The sequence below is a fragment of the Physeter macrocephalus genome, chromosome 18 (genome assembly GCF_002837175.3).
Source record: "Physeter macrocephalus isolate SW-GA chromosome 18, ASM283717v5, whole genome shotgun sequence".
NCBI classification, from domain to species: Eukaryota; Metazoa; Chordata; class Mammalia; order Artiodactyla; family Physeteridae; genus Physeter; species Physeter macrocephalus.
Window position 1 is genome coordinate 99,804,088 of NC_041231.1, and position 7,185 is coordinate 99,811,272.

The window sequence follows — 7,185 nt, forward strand, 5'->3', positions numbered from 1 at the left end:
GGCTCCGGACGCGCAGGCTCAGCGGCCATGGCTCACGGGCCCAGCCGCTCCGCGGCACGTGGGATCCTCCCGGACCGGGGCACGAACCCATGTCCCCTGCATTGGCAGGCGGACGCGCAACCACTGCGCCACCAGGGAAGCCCCGAGGCTCCAAACTTTTGTCAGACTTTTCTACTGGACTGCATTGTAGAGATAACTCAGGCTTAAGGGGCGCAGTACAAAGAATCATCATTTGAAAGTTTCTCCTATTTTTTTGTTCTTTTGTTTGGAGGTCCCATGCTCTTACATTCCCTTGATCTTGCTAGCACAGTAGGTCAAATCAAAGAGATGTATTAGTTCATGCTATGGATGTTTACATGGAGGGGCATGGGCTTTCTCAGAGGCCACAATGCTATAGAAACAGCCCTCTGGCCCATTGACTTCCTTCTGATTACCACTTGATTACTGCTAGTTGAGGATAAGGCCTACCATGGTTTATTGATCACCTAGCACCATGTAGTCTTGGCAGGTCACTGAAACTCCCTATCCACATGACCACCTCCCTACCTGACAGACTGCTGGATGCCTAAGCCTCCAAATTAAAACATGAGAAAATAAATCCAAACTTTTTTTGCCTCCTTTCTTCCAAGTCTAAAAGGTTTGAATAGGGATTTGTGCCTGTTAGCTTTTGCTGCATAACAAACCACCCCCAAATTTAGTAACTTAAAATATTTCTTTAGCCCCAAATTCTGCAGGTTTGCAGTTTGGCTGGTTTATCTAGGTGGTTATTCTGGTCTTGGCTGGATTCACTTATGGGTACCATCAGCTGCTGGGCTGGCTGAGGCTGGTTGATTTAGGAAGGCCTCAGCTGTGATGCCTCCTCATGTGGCCTCTCATCCTCCAGCAGGCTAGCTGGCTCTTTATTTGGTGGTTCTGCCAAATTCAAGAGAAAGAACCAAAATGCACAAAACCTCTTGAGGCCTTGGCTTGGAATTGGTATATGACCCTGCCATATTTTGCTTGTCAAAGAAAGTCAAAGTCCAGCCCAAATTGAGAAGTAGGGAGATAGACTCCAAACCTTGATAGGAGAAGTTGAAAAGTCATATAGCAAAAGGCTGTATACTCAGTGAGAGAAACAGTTGCTTCCATTTTTTATACAATTTACCAAAGCAACCCACAGAGCTTCCAATAAAACCCATCTAGACTACCAATACTAGACAAATAAAAAGACCTTCCTCTATAAGGAAGAGCTAAAAAGAAATAGCAACAAATCACCAGACATATGAAAAGACTTGGAGGTTCAGAAAAGGGGATGAATTTGAGACGAGCGAGTCTCCTTTCTTCCTTACCAACTTCTTTATTTACTGCAAGAAACAAAAGGCTATTTAAAAAATCTCTGTTCTATGTTCTCAGTATGATCTGAGAGTACATCACATCTATTAAAATAAGAGCTGGGCTTCCCTGGTAGCGCAGTGGTTGAGAATCTGCCTGCCAATGCAGGGGACACGGGTCCGAGCCCTGGTCTGGGAAGATCCCACATGCCGCAGAGCAACTAGGTCCGTGAGCCACAACTACTGAGCCTGTGATCCGCAGCAAGAGAGTCCGCGACAGTGAGAGGCCTGCACACCGCGATGAAGAGTGGCCCCCGCTTGCCGCAACTAGAGAAAGACCTCGCACAGAAACGAAGACCCAACACAGCCAAATATAAATAAATAAATAAATAAAAATTTTTTTAAAAAGAAAAAATAAGAGCAGGTAGTAATAAAAAGGGAGGAGTCTGAGAACAGGACAAATAAAATGAAAGTGTTGTAATGTTCTTGTATTTTCCTGAAAAAGAATAAAAGTTATAAATTAGTATTAGACTTTGATAAGTCAAGAATGACTGCTCTAACCTCTAGGCCAGTCCCTAAAAGAATAATTAATGAGTGTACTGCTTCCAAACTAGTAGCGGAAAAACCAAAGAATAAAAATAATTAGTCCAAAAGAAGTTAAAAAATGGAGGCTAAAATGGAACATAAAGTAGATAGGACAACTAATAAAGCACTCAATAAGACAGTAGATTTGAAAGAATATATTAGTAATTACATCACATGGAGATGGACTAAATGATCCAATTAAAAGGTAAAGATGTTAAACTAAATAAAAATGTAACACTCAGCTGCTTAGACAAAACACATCTAAAACATAAGGGTATATAATGGTTGGAGATAAGATGATAGAAAAAGATACACTATATAAACTGTCAGAGCAGAAAACTAGTGTCCCTAGATTGATATCAGTCAAATGAGACTTTAAGGCAAAGTCTAATCTCTTTACTAGATATGAAGAGATGCAGTTTAATGATAAAATTTCAATTATCAGGGAAGATACAAAAAAATTTAAGCTGACATAATACCCAATATTGTTCCAAAATATATAAAGCAAAATTGGCAGAACTGTAAGGAAAAACAGGCAAATCTTCCAGTGTGTTCAGAGATTTTCGCATGTCTCTCAATGCCAGATAGAACAAGCAGACGAAAAGTCAGCAAGAATATAGAAAATTTGAACAACACAATCGAAAAACTTGACCTGATGAACACATATGAAACAGAGATCAAATGACTAAGAACACACATTCATTTCACACACGTGGAACATATGCAAAACTTGACGATCTAGTGGGCCATTAAGTAAGACCTGAGACACTTGGATTGAAATCACAGTGAATTTTCTCTAACTCAGGGCAGTGAAGTGGTAACACAACCCAAAAAGATAAACAGAAAAAACTTATGTGTTTGGAAACTAAGAAATTAAGAAATACAAATCTATGCAACACATGGATCAAAGAAGACACCACAATGAAAATAAAATACTATGTATCAAACTTGTGGGATGAAGTTAATGCTATATTTAGAAAGAGTTTTATGGCTTTACATATTAATTAGAAATAAGAAAGGCTGAAATCAATGAGCTAAACATCTACCTTAAGAAGTTAGAAAAAGTAAAGGTAAGTTACACGAAAAAAAATACAAAAGGAGGTGGAGTTGAGCAGTAATAGTCATAGAGGTCAGGAAGAAGACTTTTTTGGTAACTGTGCAAACACAAAGATCATATCCCTGCCCTTTCCTTTCTCCAGTGAAAAGGACACTCAGTTGACTGATTCTAGGGTTGGAAGATCTGGCTTTTAAAGAACCTTGCTTTGAACAAGCTCGTTTTTGTTTAACCTTTGGTAGAAGGACAAGAACCTACTCTTGTGGAAGTAGATAAAATATGTCTAGGCTACCCCAAACTCTATCTATTTCCCCTGCTCTGCCCCAGCTGTACTGGACTGTTTAACTGTGAGTGAATGATAAGGGAAGGTGAATCTTCTTTCCAAAGACAGATTTGGGTTGGGTCTTGCCCCAAAGCTAAATAAAAGCCTTTGGATCCCAGTGTGTCCAATGCAACACTGGACCCAGTCATCACTCTTCAGCTTCAGGATTTCATAACTGTTCCCTAATGGCCCAAATTCCAAAGGTCACTGAAGAAATCCAAGCAGAGTTTCAAATTGCTGGACAGAGTCCTGCCCTCCTGGAGCCTCTCCGAATGGAGATGCACTGCAAGAGATGAGCTCACACCAAACAGGCCTGATGTGGGGTGGGCCGAGGGGAATGCACAGCAAGCAGCCTGGCCCGTGATCCCAGGGCTCCATGGGCTCCACAGACTTCCCTTGAAGGTGTTCTTGTCCCTCCCTGTCCTTACTGTCCCAATGTCACTCTCACTCCATCTCCAGAGCCTCTCCGTAGAATTTCCAGGATAATTGAATTTTAAAAATGTATTATTTATCGGGCTTCCCTGGTGGCGCAGTGGCTGCGCGTCCGCCTGCCGATGCAGGGGAACCGGGTTCGCGCCCCGGTCTGGGAGGATCCCACGTGCCGCGGAGCGGCTGGGCCCGTGAGCCATGGCCGCTGAGCCTGCGCGTCCGGAGCCTGTGCTCCGCAACGGGAGAGGCCACAACAGAGGGAGGCCCGCATACCACAAAAAAAAAAAAAAAAAAAAAAGTATTATTTATTCTCTAATGTTATGGGGCCCTTATTTTCAGAATCATTTTATATTTAAATTTAACCTTTTGCTAAAAAAGAAAGTAGTGCAATAATAAAAGAAGAGATACTAATGATAAAAAAAATACTATAAAGAAAATCAAGAAATCCAAAAACTAGTTCTTTGATCAAAAATAAAAGGGAGATTTGTGCGTTATCCTTGCATGGGGGCCGTGCTGGTCTTCTCGGTATCGTTCCGGTTTTGGTAGATGTGCTGCCAAAGTGAGCACCACATTTTCTTTAATAAGCACTGAGAGCGCTCACGGGCCAGTTGGGGGAAAAGAAAAAAAAAAAGAGAGAGAAGGGAGAAATAACCAATGTCAAGTAAAAAAAAGATAAAATTATTTATTTAATCCTGAAAAATGTCAATGATTGTAAAAATGTTAAGAAAAACATTATCCCAATACTTTTGAAAATGTAGATGAAATAGACAAATTCCTAGAGAAAATATGAAATAGAAGAAGAAATAGAACATCTTTGCAATCCTTTTTTTATTAAGGAAATTGAATCCATAATTAAAAGCTTTCCCATAAAGAAAACTCCCAATCATTTAGGGGAAAAAAGACATTAATTTTACCAAAATTTTATAAAGAATAGAAAAAGGGAATATTCCTCATTTTATAAGGCCAAAACAACCTCAATCCAAAACAAAACAAAACAAAACAAAATGAGCAAAAAATTACAGGCTAATCTCACTCATGAACATGGAGAAATGTAAGTTCATCTTTAAAGAAACTACTCATAGAATTAAAGTAGGTTATATACTTTCCAAATGTTAAGCAGTGGTGAAAAACAAAATTTAAAAAAAAAAAGGAAAAGTTTAACAGAAATATTCTGGAAAAAGAAAAATGGAAGATATCAGATATAAAGTAGAAAACATTAAACAAGATGACAGAAACAAGTGAAATTCTATTAGTATCAAAATAAAAACGTGAGTGGATTAAACTGTTTTGTTAAAAAGAAAAAAATACAAAGATTCTCAAATTTGATAAAAGACAAAATGTAATCTTTTACTGTTTACAAGACACCTAAAACACAAGGATTTTACTGGGGGTAAAAATAAAATGGTAAATGTATGCTGGGCAAAGATCAGTATAAGGACTACTATTTGGCAATAAAAAAGGCATAAAGTACTGATAAAAGCTACAATATGGATAACCTTCAAAAACATTATGTTCAAAGAAGCCATACAAATTGTATGATCCCATTTATATGAAACGTCCAAAAATAAGGCAAACAATTTGAAACAGAAACTACATTATTTATTGCTCAAGACTGGGGATATGGGAAGGGGGAATGATGGCATGAGGTTTGCTTTTCGGATGATGGCAATGTTTTAAAGTCACGCTTTAGAGATGGTTGCACAACTCAATAAACATACTAAAATTCATTAAATTGTATATTAAAACAGACGAACTTTATGATATGTAATTATGTGTCAATAAAACTATGCAAAAATATCAGTTTAAGATGTTAAGCATAAGGTGAGAGCCAAATAAATTATTTTATACTGATACAATGAAAATTTTAGTCCAACTTTTATATGCTAAGCTAAATAGCACTGCATATTATACACATAAAGAATATTAGAAAATTTTAACTTCAAAGAAAATTGTGGGATTCATATCTATAGCATGATTCCATTTAAAAAACCTTGATACTTGTTTGTATGTATTTGTTAGAAGAGAAATGTGGAAGAGCATACCCCCAAATTTCTACCGTTGAGTTAATACTTCAGGAGGACAGGAGGGGAGGGGTGGAGGTAAAGACGTTTCATTTTCTATGATCTCTTATTTAACTTTTGCAATGAGCTTTATTACTGTTGTAATTAAAATTCTCAACTCAGTCTTTGAGTTGAGGAAAGCAATAACATCAAGTAGGCAATGATGTAAGAATAAATATGAAGAATCTAATAATATCATTAGTAATGATGGTTTAATGGATATAAATAAAACCTGTCCCTTAGAAAGAGTGTGTCCCTGCTTTTCTAGCGCCCACAGAATGGCAGGACGTTTATATCAATTATGGTGAATGAGGTCCCTGTAGTGATCTGGTAGGAGAGAAACCCTGGGCTTGTTGAGTCAATGCTCTTTCCCCCAGGCTGGATGTTAGGTAACCAAGGACCTCCATTACCTACTTCCTACTGGTACAAAATAGATTTAAAAAATAAAATAAAGGTTTCTTTTATAATAAGTTCATAGAATTTTTGAGTAGGTATGTTTGGAAAGCCTGTATTTTTGTTTCCTTTAGCAAAGCTGATTTTGAGAATATTCATGCCATGTGTAGGCTGTATTACCTTCCAGGCCAGGCCAGTCTGACTCTGGTCACAGCTGGGAAGGCATTATCTACAGGTGGATGAGATGACTAAGTAGTACAGTCAGGTCTGTGGTACCAGTCATCAAGACTTAACCCCATTTCTCCATCCCCCAACCCCACTGGCTCCAAGGTAAAAACAAAACAGCCTGGCACACAGGGAGGATGTCCACACTGCTGTTTTTCTTGGCTTCTCAGCCAATTGCCAGAGTGACGATTCCAAGGAAATCAGGGGCTATCCTGTCCTGTTCCAGGAAGCAGAAGAACACATTTTACCATGGCTGATTGTGTTTCTTTTGGGAATGGAAGTTTTCTTTGAGGGTGATCTCAAGAAATCATAGTAAAGCTAATTTTCTATTCATCATGAGAGTTTTTTTGTTAAGAATTATGCCCTTCCTAGACCTAGTAAGAAAGGACTAGAGATTAAATACAAAATCCAGGACCCTTACCACCAAACCCACGACAACCAGTTCCCCAAATCAATAACTGAAAACAATCTTAATAAATTCCCCAAAGCAGAATGGTACAGATAGATATTTTTTTATCATAGTGCTATAAATGCAACCAAAGATTTAAAATTGAAAATAAAAGCCAAAATCCTCCTTCTTTCTCTAAGCCCAACTAATTGAAAGTATTAAAACACCTATCTAAATATCATTTGAGTCAAAAAAAAGAAATCAAATGCACTGTATAATTACAGATTTGAACATTATGAATATAATTAGACATTGACCATAAGGAAAACATTTATTACCAATACAATGAAAGCTATACTCTAAGTGAAAATATGATCATCTTAAATGCTTTCCCCGCAGATTTACTGGGGTATAATTGA

At 38.1% G+C, this 7,185-nt stretch overlaps 1 pseudogene; it reads right to left on the minus strand.

Annotated features, from left to right (window-relative positions):
• Nucleotides 1–4,167: 4,167 nt before the first annotated feature.
• On the minus strand, nt 4,168–4,267 carry LOC112064389 (uncharacterized; annotated as a pseudogene).
• Between the last annotated feature and the right edge of the window lie 2,918 nt (nt 4,268–7,185).